The following is a 21,896-nucleotide window of genomic DNA, read 5'->3' as shown; positions in this document are numbered from 1 at the left end:
TGCCCCCAATCCCTCCCAGTATCAGAGTCTTTTCCAATGAGTCAACTCTTCGCATGAGGTGGCCAAAGTACTGGAGTTTCAGCTTCAGCATCATTCCTTCCAAAGAACACCCAGGGCTGATCTCTTTCAGAATGGACTGGTTGAATCTCCCTGCAGTCCAAGGGACTCTCAAGAGTCTTCTCCAACACCACAGTTCAAACACATCAATTCTTCGGTGCTCAGCCTTCTTCACAGGCCAACTCTCACATCCATACATGACCACTGGAAAAACCATAGCCTTGATTAGACGGACCTTAGTCGGCAAAGTAATGTCTCTGCTTTTGAATATGCTATCTAGGTTGGTCATAACTTTTCTTCCAAGGAGTAAGCGTCTTTTAATTTCATGGCTGCGGTCACCATCTGCAGTGATTCTGGAGCCCAAAAAAATAAAGTCTGACACTGTTTCCACTGTTTCCCCATCTATTTCCCATGAAATGATGGGACCGGATGCCATGATCTTTGTTTTCTGAATGTGGAAAGAGGCAATTTTGCTCCAGACATACTGAGTCTGAGGACTGGCAGGCATCAGTGGAGCTGTCAGGTAGGAAGATAGACATCTGAGCGTGGTGCAGAAGAGGAGCCATCTAAGCCAGGGACACACTGATGGGAGCTATGGATGTAGAGATGGGAAAAGCTACAAGAGTGGGTGAAAAATACACTAGGTTATGGGCTTCCAATTTTTAAAAAATCTGAATATCCCTTTGAAATCAACAGTTTGCACTTAAAACAACCCCAAACATACCTGCTTCAAGGAATGAGCCCTAAAAAACATATAAACTATCACCAGTCAATTGGATGACTTTTCATGTACACAGAGTAAAGGACCAAACTGGAATTTTCAATCTTTGTTTGTGATTATAAATACAATCACTAATAATTATTACTTTGGTCAAAGAAAAAAAATATGGATCTTTTGTATAACTAAATTAAATAATTATGCTGCCCAGGAAGAACCCTGAATCTACTTGTGGAAAGACATCAATCTCTGTGCATACATTAGGCACAGAATAGGAAAGACAATGGGGAAGATGAGACAGCAAAGGAAAATTAATTATAATTATGGAAATGCAGCTGAAAGAACAAAGGCTTAAATTTGTAAGACAGGTCTAAAGGGACATAATTCTCATAAGTAACCATTTAAAACGTGAGAAGTCTGCAAATCAGAAGTTAAAGTTGACTGTTTATTAGATATTTCTTTCTAACTTAGGAAGTGGAAAACTGGTATTCCCAAGCATAAAGGAATAAAACAATCAGTCCTGCTTGGCTGGACTCCCAGTGACCAGAGGTTTGAGAGAATTTGAGAGATTATCGGGAAAGGCCAGCCAAGGATATCACTTAACCCAACAGGCTCAGTGCAGACAACAACTAAAGCTTCAAAGACTGAACACTGTTCACTTCTCATCCACCAGGGCTTCCCAAGGTGTCCAGATCTTCAATTTGCCATTTTCGTACACACTCCACCTGGGTCTTTTCATGCTCTCCATCATTACAGAATGTGAATGACCTTGACACAGAAAGCATGACAAAAGAGAACACAGTGGGTCCAGTCACCACCCCCACAAGAAGCCCACGGAATCAGATTCCCAATGGGGAAAAGAGGCTGAGACATCTCACCACAGATTTTTATAAATCTGATCATTGTTTGGTTCTGATTAGTCCAGATACACAATCTTGCAAGAAGCAAGCACAATAAAGAACACCAGTACCTTTGGGAAAAGGACATCACTTGAATCCAAAATGTTAGTGGACACAGACTGGCCTGACATGGCTCTAGAGAGGACCAAGGAGAACTGCCAGGGGTAAGGAGGGTGGGATTCCATCTATTCAAAATCACATGACCTGACTCCCTATTACATGTACAGCCTGCTGCTGCTGCTGCTAAGTCGCTTCAGTCGTGTCCGACTCCAGGCTCCCCTGTCCCTGGGATTCTCCAGCCAAGAACACTGGCGTGGGTTGCCATGTCCTTCTGCAATGCGTGAAAGCGAAGTCATTCCATCGTGTCAGACCCTCAGCGACCCCATGGACTGCAGCCTTCCAGGCTCCTCTGTCCATGGGATTTTCCAGGCAAGAGGCATATGGAATAGCACAGACAGTACTCTGAGAATTAAAATCAGAGCACCAGTCATTCCCAGAGATAAGCTGGGGAAGAGCTCATTTCAGTTAAGTCACTCAGTCATGTCTGACTCCTTGCTACCCCATGGGCTGCAGCATGCCAGGCTTCCCTGTCCATCACCAACTCCGGGAGCTTGCTCAGACTCATATCCATCCAGTTAGTGATGCCATCCAACCATCTCATTCTCTGGCATCCCCTTCTCGTCTTGCCCTCAATCTTTCTCAGCATCAGGGTCTTTTCCAGTGAGTCAGTTCTTCGCATCAGGCGGCCAAAGTATTGGAGTTTCAGCTTCAGCATCAGGCCTTCCAATGAATTTTTAGGACTGATTTCCTTTAGGATAGACTGGTTTGATCTCCTTGTAGTCCAAAACCACAGTTCAAAATCATCAATTCTTTGGCATTCAGCTTTCTTTATAGTCCAACTCTCACATCCATACATGACTACCGGAAAAACTATAGCTTTGACTAGACGGACCCTTGTTGGCAAAGTAATGTCTCTATGAAAAAGTCAGATAATTCAGAGAGGCTTCCTAAGGCTTGTGGGGGTAGCACCCATAACAGTGTAAGAAGAGACAGAGTCAGAGATCAGCAGGTCTGGGAGAAGGACAGGAGCAACTTCATACCTGGCCCATCCTCCAGGGCCCACAGAAATCCATGCGCAGAAACATGGAGCTAAGAAAAGGGGCAGGGACCAGGCAGTCACTCGCACCCCCTCACCAAGAGTCCTCAGGGCAAGGGAAGCCAGGCCTCAGCTAGAGGAAATTAGAAATGGACATTGGGTGGGCCTGAAGGGAGACAGCAGGTCCTCTTTGCAGAGTCCTAGGTGACAGAGGGGTCAGGGTGAAACCAAGTATTCACAGAAGATGGAACCAGAGGCTTGATCATCTCACCACCAATGAGAAACGGGCTGCTGTGTGGCTCCAAGGCCTTTGCTTCCCCCATCTCTCTTCCTAATACCAAAATCTGAGGATTTTGAATTCTTCTTCAAGGGGAAGAACTATAGCAGGGCCAGAAGAATGCCCACCCTCAGCCCCGAGCCAGGAGTAAGGCAGGAGACAGGATTTAAATGAGTTTGACTTTAACATTTCAAACTTGACTAGACCTCAACTAGGCTTCCCAGGTGGCACAGTGGTAAAGAACCCACCTGCCAATGCAGGAGATACAGGAGACTTGGGTTCAATCCCTGGGTCAGGAAGATCCCTCGGAGTAGGAAATGGAACCCACTCCAGTATTCTTGCCTGGAGAAATTCACGGACAGAGCAGCCTGGCAGGCTACAGTCTATAGGGTCACAAACAGTCAGGAGCAACTAAGCACGTATGAGCACACAGTACCTCAATAACCAAAAGCAGCCAAAAAGTATTAATAGAATTTGCCCAAGATGTTGCAAAGATTATTTTTCAAAGTAGTAATTGGTGAAAAATAGAACAATTTTGTGCATGTTAGTGTTAGTCGCTCAGTCGTGTCCAGCTCGTTGTGATTCCATGGTCAGTAGCCCACCAGGCTCCTCTGTCCATGGGATTTCCCAGGCAAGAATACTGGAGTGGGTTCTCATTCCTTTCTCCAGGGGATCTTCCCAACCCAGGGATCAAACCCAGGTCTCCTGCATTGCAGGCAGGTTCTTTACCATCTGAGCCACCAGGAAAGCTGTTTTAGTAATTGGTGAAAAATAAAACAAATTTGTGTATATGCTACAATAAATTGAGAATGCTCAATAAACAAGTTATAAATGGAATCCCCATCATGAGAAAGAAAGAAAGAAAAAAGAGGGGAAGAGGAGTAAAAATAATGAATTTTGAATTTTGGTATAAAAAGCATTTCACTGAGGTTTTGAGAATTTTCTCTGTCTCCAAGAGATGAAGGAAGAACATCATGTGATCAAAAGGTTATAAAGTAAGTCTGCCTCACCAGCTCACAATAAAGTTTATGTCTAACTACGCACAAGTGTATACGTTTGTTAAGGCCTGAATGGCGAACTCTAACTTGTCTCAAGCGAGGAATAAGTACATAGGCCAATTCGGCTGGTTGCTGCTGTTCGGTCATGTCCAGCTCTTTGCAACTCCATGGACTGCAGCACGCCAGGTTTCCCTGTCCCTCACCATCTCCCGGAATCTGCTCAAACTCATGTCTATTGAGTAGATAATGGTCAGTTAATTAATAGCAAATTCCTTAAACAGCCTCTATTTAAAAGTGGCCTGAGGAGGAGAGGTGGGAAAACAAGCATTTCTTGACATTTTAACACTTAGGAAGACATTTGGAGGTCATCTGTCCTAAATAGCAGCATTTGCTGATATGGAAACTTCGTCCAAAGCACAAAGTTCACAGCAACCCAGTGGGAGGGTGACCCCTGCAAGAGGCCTCGATCTCTTTGCTGAGCCCTCACTGCCTCTGGCTATTTGCAAGATGCCCTTAACATCACAGACCTGTCCTCCAAGCTTTCTACCTGAGTATGGGGCTAAAGAGGAATCCACTGGGCAAAGCTGCTTCCAAAATTAGTTCTATTAAATTTATAACATGTATATATATTATACATTCTCTCCTTTAAGGCCTTTTTAACTCTTTGTCTCAATTTGTCTTTGAAATTTTTTCCATGTAGTGTTCCTCTCTTGGAGAAGGCAATGGCACCCCACTCCAGTACTCTTGCCTGGGAAATCCCATGAGCAGAGGAGCCTGGTGGGCTGCAGTCCATGGGGTCGCAAAGAGGCGGACACAACTGAGCGACTTCACTTTCACTTTTCACTTTCATGCATTGGAGAAGGAAATGGCAACCCACTCCAGTGTTCTTGCCTGGAGAATCCCAGGGACGGTGGACCCTGGTGGGATGCCATCTATGGGGTCGCACAGAGTTGGACACAACTGAAGCGACTTAGCAGTAGCAGTGTTCCTCTCCAAGAAATAATACTTTTGATCTTAATGATGCCCACAATATCTTGACTATCATTGCATTAATAGATATTCTCTATGCACTGGTATTTTTCTGGACCCAGAAGAGAATGTTTATAACAGTCATTGGCTGGAAAAGCCAGGCTTTGACTCAGTAAAGCGATGACACTCTAATAAAAAAAAAAAAAAGGTAGTAATGCCCCCAAAACCCCTAAAGCAGGCAGGCTGCTTAAGTCATAACTTGCTAATAAACTGGTCTAAATTAATAAGAACCCTAATTCACTTCTGTATAACTTCATTCTCCTTACATATTTACCTGGCAGGATCTGACAGGATGGAATTCCAGTAAGGTAAATCTCTCCACTCTTCTTCTGTGAATAAATGACATTTGTCCTAAAAATCTGTCAGTCCTTGCTACTGGTCTCTCTATGGTCAGGAAGGACTTAGGAACACATACACACACAGACACACATCCCAACCCCCCACCACCTCCACCCAAAGGGACATGCTGCTTTTTGCCAGTGCAAAGGTAACTACAAATTTTACAGTCAAATAAGAATCCTACTTATGTTGCTTTTCCAATATCACAATTATAACAAACAATGCTAGAAATAAAAATTAAGTCACCTCCAAGGTGACTTGGAGAAACTCAAATGTTTGAAAAAGCTTATGTGCATTAGAAATTATATATGTTAAATAGCAAATATACTGACAATTGGTTTAAGAATCTGTGTCCCAAGTCAGAAAAAAATGAAGCAATTCACAACAGCCAAGAGAAAGAGCTGAGGATACAGGTCATTTTCAAATGAGAACAATTTACGAAAATATAAGCCATTAAAGCAAGGTTCATACTATATAAATTATTCTTTGCCCAAGTTCTTTCTCTATATCAAACAAATTAGAAACAAAATCCAACTAGAAAAAGCCTCTAGCAACTGGCTTCTTTGATAGGCTTATAATCCCTTTGGATTCAATAGACTCACTAAAAGTCGGGGCAAAAGACAGACAAGTGGGAAATAAAAAAAACAAAAACAAAAACAAAAACCTCATCATAATTCCTACCAGAGGTCTTCTCCTCACTGACACAGAATTAAGTCAATTCAACCAGCTCATTACTGTTAGCCAGCACCCACCATTTCCTACCTGTTCCAAATATTCTATTCCTAGAGCAGGATTGTTGCAAAAATGAGAAAAGATAAAAGACTGGACAGAAACTGAAGGTTAGTGTTACTCTTTGGTTTGTGGGATTGTGGGTAATTTTCTACACTGTTCCAATGAGAACTCACTTCCTCTATATTCAGAAAAGGAGGCTATGAATGCACTTTATGAACTGTGAAGCAGTATACAAATGTTACATTTTTATTTTTACTTTTATTGACCTCTATAACCCACCTGTAAGCTATGTGATCAACCTAGATGTCATATTCAAAAACAGAGACATTACTTTGCCAACAAAGGTCTTCTAGTCAAGGCTATGGTTATTCCAGTGGTCATGTATAGATGTGAGAGTTGGACTGTGAAGAAGGCTGAGTGCTGAAGAATTGATGCTTTTGAACTGTGGTGTTGGAGAAGACTCTTGAGAGTCCCTTGGACTGCAAGGAGATCCAACCAGTCCATTCTGAAGGAGATCAGCCCTGGGATTTCTTTGGAAGGAATGATGCTAAAGCTGAAACTCCAGTACTTTGGCCACCTCATGCGAAGAGTTGACTCATTGGAAAAGACTCTGCTGCTGGGAGGGATTGGGGGCAGGAGGAGAAGAGGATGACAGAGGATGAGATGGCTGGATGGCATCACCGACTTGATGGACGTGAGTTTGAGTGAACTCTGGGAGTTGATGATAGACAGGGAGGCCTGGCATGCTGCAATTCATGAGACTGCAAAGAGTCAGACATGACTGAGCGACTAAACTGAACTGAACCAAAGCTATGTGAGAGCTTGCAGGTGCTCAGTGGCTTTAGAGAGTTCTAGGAAAACATCTACCTCTGTTTTATTGACTATGCCAAAGCCTTTGACTGTGTGGATCACAACAAACTTTGGAAAATCTGAAAGAGATGGGAATACCAGACTACCTAACCTGCCTCCTGAGAAATCTGTATGCAGGTCAAGAAGCAACAGTTAGAACCAGACATGGAACAATGGACTGGTTCTAAATTGAGAGAGGAGTACGTCAAGGCTGTATATTGTCACCCTGCTTATTTAACTTATATGCAGAGTACATCATGCAAAATGACAGGCTGGATGAAACTCAAGTTAGAATCAAGATTGTCGGGAGAAATATCAATAACCTCAGATATGCAGATGACAACACCCTTATGGCAGAAAGTGAAGAGGAACTGAAGAGCCTCTTGATGAAAGTGAAAGAGGAGAGTGAAAAAGTTGGCTTAAAATTCAACATTCAAACAATGAAGATCATGGCATCCAGTCCCATCATTTCATGGCAAATAGATGGGAAAACAATGGAAACAGTGACAGACTTTATTTTCTTGGGCTCCAAAATCACAGATGGTGACTGCAGCCATGAAATAAAAAGACGCTTACTCCTTGGAAGAAAAGCTATGACAAACCTAGACAGTATATTAAAAAGCAGAGACATTACTTTGCCAACAAATGTCCGTCTTGTCAAAGCTATGGTTTTTGCAGTAGTCATGTATGGATGTGAGAGTTGAACCATAAAGAAAGCTGAGTGCCAAAGAACTGATACTTTTGAACTGTGGTGTTGGAGAAGGCTCTTGCGAGTCCCTTGGACTGCAAGGAGATCAAACCAGTCGAATCCTAAAGGAAATCAGTCCTGAATATTCACTGGAAGGCCTGATGCTGAAACTCCAATATTTTGGCTGCCTGATGCGAAGGACTGACTCACTGGAAAAGACCCTGATGCTGGGAAAGATTGAGGGCAGGAGGAGAAGGGGATGCCAGAGAATGAGATGGTTGGATGGCATCACTAACTGGATGGATATGAATCTGAGTGAGCTCCGGCAGTTGGTGATGAACAGGGAAGCCTTGGCAAGCCGCAGTCCATGGAGTTACAAAGAGCTGGACACGACTGAGCTACTGAACTGAACTGAGTGGCTTTAGTCGTATCGCACTCTTTGCGACCCCATGAACCATAGCCTGCCAGGCTTCTCCATCCACGGGATTTTCCTAGCAAGAATACTGGAGTGGGTTGCCATGCCCTCCTCCAGGAGGTCTTCCCAACCTAGATCTCCATCATTCAAGGATGGAGTTTTTATCACTGAGCCACCAGGGCAGCCCACCTAGTCCTCATTTTAAAGTGGTTCTTTTCTCCTGGGAATACTACTTAAGTATGCATATTCTAAAAGTCTATTATCTTGCAGAGGAAATGGTTCTTTTCTGTTTATAATGAATGGGGTTTTGTTTCTTTTTGTTTGCCTTGGTTTTGTAAGGAGAGTTACCAGCAGACCTGGAGAAGCTCCTCTAAAAGAAATCTGACCTTTCTAACTCAACACATCCTGTCCCCTGTCTTTTCTCAGAAATGTTCAGACATTCTCTATAAAAATGATATCACTAGTGCTCCCTTGGCTTAAAATATACTAAGAATCCTCACAATTCTCATTAAGTTAAATAAACTTCTGTCTTCACAGGCATTACTTTTCTGCAGAAGTAAATGTACAGCAAGAGCAAAAGCATCATACTTTCCTGAATTACACAGCCTTTGGCACAGAGATCCAAAATGATACTTTATACTATCAGAAATACTTAAGGCTACTCCTTTACTATAAATGAAGCAAACATAACTCTAATTGGTTTTAATCCTTTTAATCTTGAGAAGATTTGCTATCTCTAAATCCTCTCAAAAGAGTAATTCGTCAATGTAAGAAGGAACCAACTCATATTTTAAGTATTCTGCTGCCCCCTTGTGTATTTTACGTTTAGAGACAAGACAGCTCACGGAACACAAAGTGTAATCCTCAGAAATACTTCAATGGAATCTTGGAGCCTAGAACTGGAAAGAACCTAAAAAATTATGGAGAACGGCACACTCATTTCACAGAGGAGAAAACTGAGATCTGAAGGATTATATAACTTGGTCAAGATCAGATATGGTTAGTTAATAGCGGAGCACACACTGCTGAATAGAACTTCAACCTCTCAGTGTTAATTGCTCTATTAAAATGGAGATGGAGCCTGGAAGAAAACAGTGGGGTTCTGGAGTTAAGCAGATATGAATTTGATTTTAGGTCACCACTTTGCAACGGTCCACAAACCTCTTTCCCCATCCATAAAGTGGGATGAATAATAACTATGGCAAAGGTGTTAAAAGGATTCAGTAGGACTGTGTTTCTCAAGCCATCAGCATAACTACCAGCAATACGGTAATTCACTCAGTGGTAACACAACTATAAAAATACATAGAAAATTGTTTTAAGTTGTTATAGCCTTTAGATGTCTAGACAAACGTATTCTAAAATAACAAATGAATAAAACCTGAACTTTTTCAAAACCGGCACAAAACTTGGAAAAAGAATACAATTTTTCTAACTCCTGTGTTTCCTTGATTATCATATTTTTTTATTACAAGTAAATTTGTAACAGAAAACACCAACCACACTTTGTAACAGCAAACAAATTTGTAAATTTTTAACAGCAAACACTGTGTGAGAGATGAAGCTAGGAACAGGGTCCTTAGATGAGGCTCACAGGAAAACAAAACAGAACTCAGTGCCAAAGAGTTAAGTTACAATATTTTCATCTCCTTTGCTAAGAGGTCTTCACTGATACCATGCTGAGGGAGAGTCAGCCTTTGGTAGAGGCTAAAATATTAGCTATGACTTTGCTAATAACTGGTTATGCCAACTTGGGCTGGTCTTTTCCTCTCTTCCTCCCTTTCTTGACCTGTAAATGATGGCATCCAAGGCAATGGCACCCCACTCCAGTACTCTTGCCTGGGAAATCCCATGGGTGGAGGAGCCTGTAGGCTGCAGTCCTTGGAGTCGCTAAGAGTCGGACACGACTGAGTGACTTCACTTTCACTTTTCACTTTCATGCATTGGAGAAGGAAATGGCAACCCACTCCAGTGTTCTTGCCTGGAGGATCCCAGGGACGGGGGAGCCTGGTGGGCTGACGTCTATGGGGTCTCACAGAGTCGGACACGACTGAAGTGACTTAGCAGCTATCGAGCAAAGTTCCATAGCAAGGTGGTATAATGAATGTGAAAAAAACATGGCAAAGCATGCTTTGACAAAGTAGAGTTAAGTTTATCTTGAAGTTAATCTAAGGCAATAAAAAACATTATGTCTGCACTAACTTGAGGAAGAAAAACCAAACTGACAAAGTAGAAGGCAGGTTAGGTTAAGGATTCTGTTCAGCAGCACTCTACTCATGAAATCTCTCTTCTCACTACAGTTCCACTAGCTCTTGATGGAGATCACTCCCAAAATCCCGCCAACACACGCGTCTCTTGAGTCAATTTCACCCAAAGGAATCCTGATATCAGGATTGACAGAGCTTACCCCTAACTGTCTATCGTAAGACAAATACAGCAGCAGGGTAATGGCAATTCATCCTAGTTTGTCATGAAAATGACTAATGTTGACCATTCTGATTTATAGCCGCACTTGTCCACCCTGTTACATGAAAATGACTAATGTTGACCATTCTGATTTATAGCCGCACTTGTCCACCCTGTTACATGAAAATGACTAATGCTGACCATTCTGATTTACAGCTGCACTCGTCCACCCTGTTACGGTTACATGCCATGACCTGTTTTGTTTTGTACGGTACCTGATGGAACGCACACACCAGGCTGATTGATGATCCACCAATATTAACTGAATACTACCTGTGGGTCTAGCCCCTCAAATTTCAAACATCAGAGAGGAAGGATTATGACTAGAGTTGATAGCATGGAAGAGGAGGAAAGGCCCTGACATAAACTAACTTTCAACGTAGAAAGTGACGATGCGGTTATGGTTGTTGAGGTGAGGCATGCCGATTCCAACTGTGGGCAAGGAGTCCTGTGGGGCTTCTTGGGTAATTTTTCATCAGCAAGTTAACTCAAGCTCTTGGTTCAACCCAATAATTATACCACATTTGCATCCGGAGTGCTGGAATAAAAGTGCTGTGAGAAACAAAAGATCCAACTACAGGAGCAGAAAAGGCAACTCACCATGAAACAGACTGTTGTCCACCAGAAAATGCCTGCGGTACTGCACACAGTTCCTTTTCTCCAAGTTCCAGTAACTCATTGTCAGAAGATTGCTGGCACAGCATCAAAACCAAATTGCCCTGTCAAGGGAAACAGAAGGAGACAAAAAATGAAGAAAGCGGCAGCCACATGCCCACACTGGCCGCCTGATGCTTTCCAGTCCCCAGGGCTTTGGGGACAGCACACAGGGCTCCCGCCTCCTCCACAGGGGGAGCTGGTACCCCCCAGTGCCCCAAGAAATTCCCCCAAAGTTTTCCCACCCAGCAGAAGGTCCTTTAACACACCACCGCTGGAGCTTTTTCTAATAGCGCCTTTACAGGGCTCAAAGTTACCGCTGTCCTGGGGGAAAACCAATCCACCACCAGGGAACAAGTTTCAAGACTGGTTTCTGTGCTCCAGGCCTCGCCCACTCAGCCAGGACTCAAACCAGCCCGTGCTGGTCGCTTTTCAGGAAAGCTCAACTGCAGGAGGGAAGGTGATAACAGAAGGGTGACTGTCATTCCCAGTTCCCCAACTTTTTAAGTCACCACCACTCTGGAGGACTACATTTATGATCCACCCATGGAGATCTTAGAAATTGTAACGTGTCCATGTAGCCAGGGGTCAGGCAAACAGTAACAAAGCTCGTCTCCCTCTTCTGGACTCACTATGGGTGCCACTTAAGACCACTAGGGCCTGCCTCTGACCAGACTGAGCTTACTTGTATAACCAAAGCCGAGTACACAAGCAGTGGGTCTGGCTTCTCCAGAAGGTTTGCCCCTCCACAGACAGAGAAACACAGTGCTAACCAGAGCAAGGACTTGAAAGGCAGAGATCCGAGCTGATGAATTAAACGCCTCCAAAAGCTGTGTGCATAACAAGGTTCCCTTTGTTCCCAGCATTTGGTGAAAGCAACTTTTCAGAATCCCAACTCCTTTTCTGATCACAAAATAAAGCCAGGGAAAACCAAGCAAGGCTGGCACGAAGGAAAACCCACAGGTGGGTAACAGTTTGTCATCTGTCCTATTAAAGCAATCTAGACTTTTGTAAAGGCAGTCAGTAAGTGCTGATGAAAATAAACGAGCAGAGCTGCGCCTATTCATTAATGGAACCACAACTAGTAGAGGCTCCTAAAGCTCTTGCCAGCGCTTCTCCTTGGCTCCCGATGTTCACTCTTCCTCCCTCCCCTAACCACAACCTCACTCACCTTTTTCTCTGGCTCTAGGGGGAAGTGCCCGCTCTGGCTTCCAGAGTCAGAGCAAATGATTTTCTCCTCCTAACTCCCCCACTTCCTCTAACCTCACCCCCACCTGACTTCTGTAAAGACTCAGCGGGTAAAGAATCTGCCTGTAATGCAGGAGACAAGAGTTCGATTCCTGGGTTGGGAAGATCCCCTGGAGGAGAAAAATGGCAATCCACTCCAGTATTCTTGCCTGAAAAATCCCAGGGACAGAGGAGCCTGGCCAGCTACAGTCCAAAGGGTCACAAAGAGCCGGGCACAACTGAGGGACTAAGCACACAGACACTTGGCTAAACCTGGCTGCTTCTCCCACTCCTTCAGGCTGAAGATGAGTCCCATCCCACCAAGATAAAATCACCCATGCAACCAACTGTAAAATAGGACAGAAAACAAATGATTATAGAAACAACCCTCCCTGCCCTCTCCCCACCCAATATGCCATACTACAAAGATTTTTTTTAAAGTATTCTAGTTATATAGTTAGCTATACTCACCAATTTTTTTTAAACTCAATACTGAAATACATTAAAAATATTTTCATCCAAAATCCCCACTTGCCTCATTTAATGTCCCTTTCCTGGAATGATAACTTTGGGTTTGGTGTGCGTCCTTTCAGTCTTTTTATGCATTTACTTATTTATACATATATTCATTTTGGGGCTTCCCTGGTGGCTCAGATGGTAAAGAAATCCTGCCTATGAGGGTGACCTGGGTTTGATCCCTGAGTTGGGAAGGTCCGCTGGAGGAGGGCATGGCAACCCACTCCAGTATTCTTACCTGGAGAATCCCCATGGACAGAGAAGCCTGCCTGGCATGACACAGTTCACGGAATTACAAAGTTTTGGACACGACTGAAGCAACTAAGCACAGCATATTCATTTCTATATATATCCATGTATTCAATTTTGCATATATGTATATACTATGTTTTTCATAAGAATACCTTTTTTTTTTATGAACTAGAAAACACTTTTCCGTAATACCAGTAATAACTATTTCCTACAAAAGTATATTCATGATTTATATTAGAAATATTTTAGGTTATCCAGAATTAAGGAGAGCTCTGCCTGTATTCATGCTAATTTTTCCTTACTAACTTGATCTTATGATTTGGGTTTTTATTCTTTATTTTTATTTTATTCTTTTATTCTTTTTCATTTTTTATTCCAGTCTTTATTTTGCTCTCTCTGTTCATTTTTAATCCAAGAAAGATTAGTGGGATGGGAAGATGAAAAAAACTAAGGCATATTTGTACATAGTTAAAACATACACACACATACCTGACCCTCATTTGGCCCTTCCTTTTAATCAGATGAAGGCAGAGATGAGGACCTTGGAGTGAGTGACTCACTTCTGCTGCTACTTCTGAGTAGCAGCGGGACTTAAAGTTGTATGTTTGGATGACGCGCTCTGCTGGTAGGTGTTTTTAAAGAGGAGGGGACTCAGTTTAAATGATTAAACAAGAACACAAAGATAAGGAATTGAACACTACTGTCACCAGGCTGTGTGTCCCCTATTTTGGTTAATTACTGGCATGTCTTACCTCCCCTGGCATCTGTTTGCTGCTGCAGAGCAGACAGTAAGCTGCCTCTGAGTTGTGCACACACTACAGGCCCTCGGTAAACACAAGTGACGCCTTCGTCATACACCCCACTTCCTGAATTCCCTCCAGCCTGAGACTGAAGGAAGTGCCCGCTCTGGCTTCCAGAGTCAGAGCAAATGATTTCAAAATTGAGAGGTAACGGAGGCGGAGGTAATGAATGGAGTCAGTAGGGCAGAGGCAGGGGGAACAACCCCTATGCAACAATGCCAACCTTAGCCACAACCAGAATTAGCTGAGCCAGAGGCCGGGTGCCCAAATCTCATGCAGTGTAGCCAGAAGGAAAGTAGGTGTAGCTCAGAAAGTAGGTGTAACTTGCAAGACCGCATTGCTAGCTCCTCAAGAAAGCTAGCAGGAACTCCAGGCTCAGCAGTCCCAAACCAGGAGTCTTTTGAGGGTTTTGTGATCCCATTTGTGTGAACATAATGGGTGAAAATTGCCACTAAAATAAACTTTCATTGATTTAATATTTGCTACTTAATATACATTACATTTGGAACTCTATAGAATATTTAAATCGCCAATCCTTATTAAAAAATTAATAATTGGCAGTGACTAAGGAATATCACCTAAAGAAACAACTCATTAAAACTAGTTTTAAATTCTGCCTTTGAAACACGGATTACCTAAATTTTTTTTTAGTGGATAGGAAAGTCACAGAAAATGTCTATATGTGTGTATTTATCTTTAACAATTTATTTTTATCCATTTTTAGTGCTTGAAGCAAGTAGAAAACCCAAAAAAGAACTTATATAGTGGTATCACTTATCAGCCAAAGACAACTGCCATGGACACGGTGGTCCTTTTTTTAAAAAAAACAAAAACTAAATTCTATTTTTTGAAGCCTTTTTTTTTCACTTGATAACTTACTAATATATTGTGACATTCTAGCCATATGAATAAACATATTTCTACAGAATTATGTCTGTGATTTGAATAAGAAATTATAATCAACTCTACTCAGAATCTCTCACCTCCAAAAACTCTAAAGCAGCAACAAGAAATAAAAGAAGCTAAGTAAGGATGCAGACAGGAATCATGTTCAGTACAACTGCTTAGTCATGTTTGACTCTTCCCAACCCCATGAACTGTAGGCATGCCAGGCCTCCTGTGCATCACCAACTTCCAGAGTTCATCCAAACTAATTTCCATTGAGTCAGTGATGCCGTTCAATCACCTCATCCTCTGTCATCCCCTTCTCCTCCTGCCACCAATACCTCCCAGCATCAGAGTCTTTCAAATGAGCCAGCTCTTCGCATCAGGTGGTCAAAGTATTGGAGTTTCATCTTCAAAATCAGTCCTTCCAATGAACACCCAGGACTGATCTCCTTTAGGACAGACTGGTTGGATCTCCTTGCTCTCCGAGGGACTCTCAAGAGTCTTGACACCACAGTTCAAAAACATCAATTCTTCAGCGGTCAGCTTTCTTTATAGTCCAACTCTCACATCCATACATGACCACAGGAAAAGCAATAGCCTTGACTAGACGACCTTAGTCGGCAAAGTAATGTCTCTGCTTTTGAATATGCTGTTTAGGTTGGTCATAACTTACCTTCCAAGTCGTAAGCGTCTTTTAATTTCATGGCTGCAGTCACCATCTGCAGTGATTTTGGAGACCAAAAACATAAAGTCAGCCACTGTTTCCCCATCTATTTGTCATGAAGTGATGGGACCAGATGCCATGATCTTCGTTTTCTGAATGTTGAGCTTTAACCCAACTTTTTCACTCTCCACTTTCACTTTCATCAAGAGGCTTTTGAGTTCCTCTTCACTTTCTGCCATAAGGGTTGTGTCATCTGCATATCTGAGGTTATTGCCCTCCCTGGGCTCAGACTGCCTCATCTTGGAAACAAAACAGAGGGTGGTGATTGAGTGAGAGTGCTTCTCCGAAGCTTCAAACTTTCAATATTCTACTTAAGTAAGGCTGTCGGGCAACTCCCAAACCACCCGACTAATATCCCAGCCATTACAGCTTTAATTATAAATTAAAGATAGCCTGAGAAAACCACAGAGTTAATTTCCCATTAGTATAGCCTGTAACTTATTATGGCAGGAATGATTTCCTTCTCCTTAAAGCCTTGCTGAGGGACCAAAAGACATAATTAATCGCTCTGACAGCAAATACTTCATGAAAGAGAAAGCACCTGAGAGAAACAGGAAGACAAGCAGGGAAAAGTCCCAACACTGCGTCCTGCCACCCTCAGAGCCGTTGCTGGGCCACAACACTTTGGGCGAATTCACACCAAGGTCTCCCTAAAGGTTTGAAGATTCCAACTCAGTGTCCAGTTAAAGCGTACGGATTCAGAGACAGGTGCTGCTTCTCTCATTTCTCCACTAATTTTGGGCCAAAAAAGTTAAAATGAAAAATAAAAAATCAAAACAATTACATAGTGCAGAGGGATGGAGTGGCGAGGGGTCACAGCTCCTGTCCCCTGGTGCCAACGTCTAGATAAGAGGTACTAAAGCAGCTCAGATCGGCCTGGCTCAGAGGACGAGGCCAGAGCGGCCGCTTACTCCACAGAGGGCATCTCATCTCCTTACTCCCTCCCCCCTCGTACAGCTCCCTCCCGCATTCCACCGGTTTCCAAGCCGCGCCGAAAACTGGTTGTCACAGGGCTTGCGAAACAGCCTAACTCCATAGCTAGCCCCCTCCCAAGCTATTGTACACCACAGGGGAAAGAAATAAAAAGAGTACTTTGTTCATTTGTAAGGCTCCAGGGGGACATTCACTGAAACCCCAAGTTTCTCCATCGTTTTCTTTTCTTTAAAGGTAATCAGGAGCTGCCAAATTGCCCTGAGCTAAGTTGAGCAGTGAGATACACATCACTCCTCAAAGCACATGGCCATCTTCATTTGAAAGGACTGGTTTCAAGTATATAATATGTATCATCGCTTCAAAAGAGGTTCATACCTTTTGGTTCATAATTCAGTTGCTGGAAATATATCAAAATAGAAGTCACTAAAAATACAAGACAAAAATATATAACATTGAGAAAATATTCATTGCATCAATTTTTCATGATGCAGAAAAGATAGAACACTAAACTAGCAAGCTATTAGCCGGTTAGCGTCAATATTAGGTAGATATTTACACTACTTTGTTCGCAAAAAACCTTTGTAAGGGAGCTGGAAAATGCTCATGATGCTCATGTGAAAAATTAGACACACGTATGATATTAAAGCCATCAAACACGCAATATTGACATTAGCGTAAGATCTTAACAAGAAACAAAATACATGTTATATTTATTCATTAAGTGTACTGTTTCCATATGTTATTTGTAAAATATCTTTATTATGTTAAGAAAACTGCCCTCTATTCTGATTTCTGAACAGGCTTTTGCATAATTTTATTGAAACATTTTAACATGTTTTCTATCTATTTAATATTCATGTGTCGTGTCTCGACTGTTTGCAACCCAAATGACTGTAGCCCAACCAGGCTCTCTGTCCCATGGAATTCCTCCAGCAAGAATATCGAGTGGGTAAGCATTCTCTTTCTACAGGGAACAATTCCCAAACACAGGCGGAATACCAAACCCTGTTGGTCTCCTGGCATTTGCCAGGCAGTATTTTATTTACCATCTCTGAGCCATCAGGGAAGTTCTCCATTATCTGTTAATATGAATTTCCAATCTATATATCAACTCTGCATTCTCAAGATCTAAGCCAAAGTTCCGTTTACCATGTAATTACCTTTTAACACACTGCTGGATTTGGCCTGCTCGGGTTTTATATGATGTTACATGCTTATATTTCTAAGCTTGTCTATACCTTCCACTTCTCTCTTTCTTGCAAATTTTTACATTAGGTTATAACATAGCCTTGAAAAATGCAGTTTCTATTCTCTGGAATGCGTTTAATGCAGATTTGAATTATTTCTTGAGTGCCTTGGTTAAACTTGATTCATCATTCAGTTTCAAGTGGCTCAGTCGTGTCCACTCTTTTGCAACCATGAAATTCGCAGATCATGCCAGGCCTCCCTGGTCATCACCAACTCCCGAGTATTCACCCAGACCTTCACGTCCATGAGTTCAGTGATGCCATCCAGCCCATCTCATCCTCCGCTCATCCCCCTTTCTACCTGCCGCCCAATCCCTCCCAGCACTCAGAGTCCTTTAACAGTGAGTCAAACCTTCGCCATGGGGTGGCCAAAGTACTGGAGTTTCAGCTTTAGCTCTTCCCTTCCAAAGAAATATCCCAGGCTGATCTCCTCAGCAATGACATGGCTTGATCTCCTTGACAGTCCAAGGGCTTCTCAAGAGGCTTCTCCAAGCAACCAGCACTTCAAAGCACAATTCTTCGCCTCAGCCTTCTTCACAGTCCAAACTCTGTCACATCCATACAGACTGACTGGAAAAACCTAGCCATCACTAGTCAGACTTAGTCGGTCAGGTAAGTCTCTGCTTTTGAATATGACTATCTGGTGCGATAAGCTTTTCTTTTTTTTTTTTTTTTTAACTTTTTATTTATTTATTTATTTTTTAATTTAACAATCTTAAATTCTTACACGCGTTCCGCATACAATGAAACCCCCTCCCACTACTCCCTTCCCACACAACATCTCTCTGGGTCATCCCATGCCACCTGCCCAAGCAATAGGCACACCCTACGTCAGACACTGGACTGGCGACAATTCTTACATGACCAGATAACATGTTAGAAGCTCATTCTTCCCAAATGTCCACCCTCTCCCTCTCCCTCTGAGTCAAAGTCCGTTATACCACATCTGTCTTGCTATACCGGGTCGTTCATGCCAATCTTCCTAAATTTTCCAATATATATGTGATTGTATGACTGTATTGGCTGTTTTTCTTTCTGGGCTTACTTCACTTGCTGGTTAATTGGCTCCAGTTTTTTCATCCCATCTCATCGAATGATTTCCAAGATTGAATCTTTTTTTTTTTTTTTTTTTATTTAATTTTTATTTTTTTTTTAAATTCTCAAATTCTTTAATTCTTACACTTGCGTTCCCCAAACCATGCAACCCCTCCCACCTCCCTGCCCAAACTACTCTCTCTGGGTCAATCCGCCATGGCACCAGCCCAAGCAAGTGACCTACGGTCAGACATGGACTGGCCGATTCTAATTCTTACATGACAGTATACAGTGTAGAATTCCATTCTCCCCAAATCACTCCCACCTCTCGCCTCTCCCTCTGAGTCCAAAAAAAGTACTGGTATACACATCTGTTCTTTTTCCTGTCTTGATAACAGGGTCTCATGTCCACTTCCTAAATTCTCCTTATATTTGTGGTTTAGTGATACGAATTGGTCGTTTTTCTTCTGGCTTACTTCACTCCTGCTTAAATTGGCTCCAAGTTTTCACCCTATCCTCATCGAACTGACTCAATGATTCTTTTTAAAGCGGCCTGGTAAATACTCCATTGTGTATATGTGACCACAGTTTCTTATCCATCATCTGCTTGATGGACATTCGTAGGTTGTTTCCAGTCCCTGGATTATAAACAGTGCTGCGATGAAACTATGGGTACATGTGTCTCTTTCAATTCTGGTTTCCTCCATGTGTATGCCCAGAAGTGGGATTGCTGGTCATAAGGTATTCTATTTTGCAATTTTTACAGGAATCCCACAATGCTCTCCATAGTGGTTGTACTAGTTTGCATCCCACCAACAGTGTAGGAGGGTTTCCCTTCCTCCTCCAGCCCTCTCCAGCATTCTATTTGGCTGGACAGATCTTGGATCGCACGCCAATTCTGACTACTGGTATGAATGAAGTTGGATACCTCATTCAGTAGCGTTTTTGATTTGCATTTTCTCTTAATAGAGTGATGTATCGATCTAGCGTCACTTTTCAATGTGTTTGTTACCTATCGCTATGTTTCTTTGGAGAAATATAATTTATCTTCCAATTAGAATGGCCCATTCTTTTGACTTGGGTCGTTTATATTTTCTGGAATTCGAGCTGCAGAAGTGCCTTATGTCTTATATTTTGGAGATTTAGTTGTTTGTCAAGTCTTGATCATTCATTGATAATTACCTTTCCTCCATTCAGAAGAATGCTGGCTCACATTGCTATTTCCTTGTGTACAGAGCTTATTATTTAATTAGATCCCATTTGTTTATTTTGCTTTTATTTCCAGAATTCTGGAGAGGTGAGTCCATAAAGGTCCGCCTGTGAATTTAATATCTGAGACCAGTGGTTTTTCCTCGCTTCCTTCCTCTAGTGAGTAATTCCCTAAAGGAGTTCTATCTTACCATTCTTAGATCTTTAACATCCATTTTCGAGTTTCATACTTGTGTACGTGTTTAGAAATAGATCTAGTTTCATTCTCTTTACAAGTAGTCTCTGAACCAGTTTTCCCAGCATCAGCACTTGTCATAAGAGTCATTGTCTTTACCCATTGTACATAATCTGCCTCCATTTGTCAAGAGATAAGTGTCCACCTCATGTGTGTGGGATTTATCTCTGGGCTTTCATATTTTGTTCCATTGCATCTATATGTCTGTCTTCTGTCCAGCTCCATATCTGTTCTGACTGTGGCTTTGTAGTATGAGCCTGAAGTCAGGCGAAGTTGATTCCTCCAGTTCCCATTCTTCTTTCTCAGATTGCTTTGGCTATTCAGAGGGTTTTTTGTGTTCCATTACAAATCTTGAAATATTTGTCTAGTTCTCGTGAAAATGTGGCTTGGCGTAGCTTGACAGGGATTGCATTAATTTTAAATTCGCTTTGGCGTGTTACTCATTTTCACCTATAGTGATTTGTCCGATCCATGAACATGGTATATTGTCTTCCATCTATTTAGATAGTCCTCTTTGATTGCTTTCATTCCAGTGTTTCTATAGTTTCTATATATGGTCCTTTTAGTTTCTCTATAGGTAGATAATATTCCTAAGTATTTTATTTCCTTTCGTTCTGCATGCGTGTAATGAATTGATTTCCTTAATTTCCTTTTTCTACCTTTCTCCATTATTGTGTCACACCCCGCCGCCGCGCATCCAACCACGCCACCTGCTTGTTTTTCGCCCCTCAACTCCCGCCCCACCCGACACCTATAGAATGCAAGGATATTCTGTGTGTTGATTTTTATATCTGCAACTCTTACTATATTCATTGATTAGCTCTAGTAATTTCTGGTGGAGTCTTTAGGGTTTTCCACTGCTACGAGGATTATGTCATCTGCAAACAGTGAGAGTTTCTCTTCTTCTTTCAATTTCGGATTCCTTTATTTCTTTTTCATGCTCTGACTTGCTGATGCCAAAACTTCCAGAACTAGTGTTGAATAGTGCGGTGAAAAGTGGACACCTTTCTTGATTCCTGACTCTTAGGCGGTTGAATCGCTTTCAATTTTTCACCATTGAGATAAATGTTTGCTGTGGTTTTGTCATATTATTGCTTCTTATTATGTTGAGGTATGTTCTTCTATTCACTTGCCTTTCTGGAGAGTTTATCATAAATGGATGTTGATATTATTGTCAAAGGCCTTTCTCTGATCTATTAGATATCATATTCGGTTTATTATTTTCAATTTTTAATTGTCGTGGGAATTAATGTTGATCGATTTCGCGGATATGGAAGAATCCTTGCCATCTTGGATAAAGCCACTGTCATGTGTTATGATCTTTTTAATGTGGTTGTGGGGATTCTGATTGCTAGAATCTTTGTTTGAGGATTTTTTGCTATCTATGTTCATCAGTTGTATCTGGCCTGTAGTTTTCCTTTTTTGTGACATCTTTGTAGGTTTTGGTTCTAGCGTGATGGTGGCTCATTAGAATGCAGTTTGGAAGTTTTACTCCTTTGCAATTTTCTGGAAGACTGGTGAGGAGGATAGGTGTTAGCTCTTCTCGAATTTTTGGTTAGAATTCAGCTGCTGAGCGTACTGACCTTCGGCTTTTGTTTGCTTCGAAGATTTCT

At 42.1% G+C, this 21,896-nt stretch overlaps 1 non-coding gene across 1 annotated transcript in view; it reads right to left on the bottom strand.

The window, feature by feature from the left end:
• Nucleotides 229-21,896, bottom strand: part of LOC102184199 — a 53,443-nt gene continuing 31,775 nt past the window's right edge. The window contains exons 2-3 of the transcript XR_001918625.1: nt 11,164-11,282; nt 229-261 (exon numbers count right to left, since the gene is read on the bottom strand). This is a non-coding gene — a transcript (uncharacterized LOC102184199). The remainder of the gene's footprint in view (nt 262-11,163; nt 11,283-21,896) is intronic.

This window comes from Capra hircus, chromosome 1 (assembly GCF_001704415.2).
Source record: "Capra hircus breed San Clemente chromosome 1, ASM170441v1, whole genome shotgun sequence".
NCBI lineage: Eukaryota > Metazoa > Chordata > Mammalia > Artiodactyla > Bovidae > Capra > Capra hircus.
Note: the sequence above shows the minus strand (reverse complement) of the source record. Positions and strands in the feature narration are given on the sequence as shown.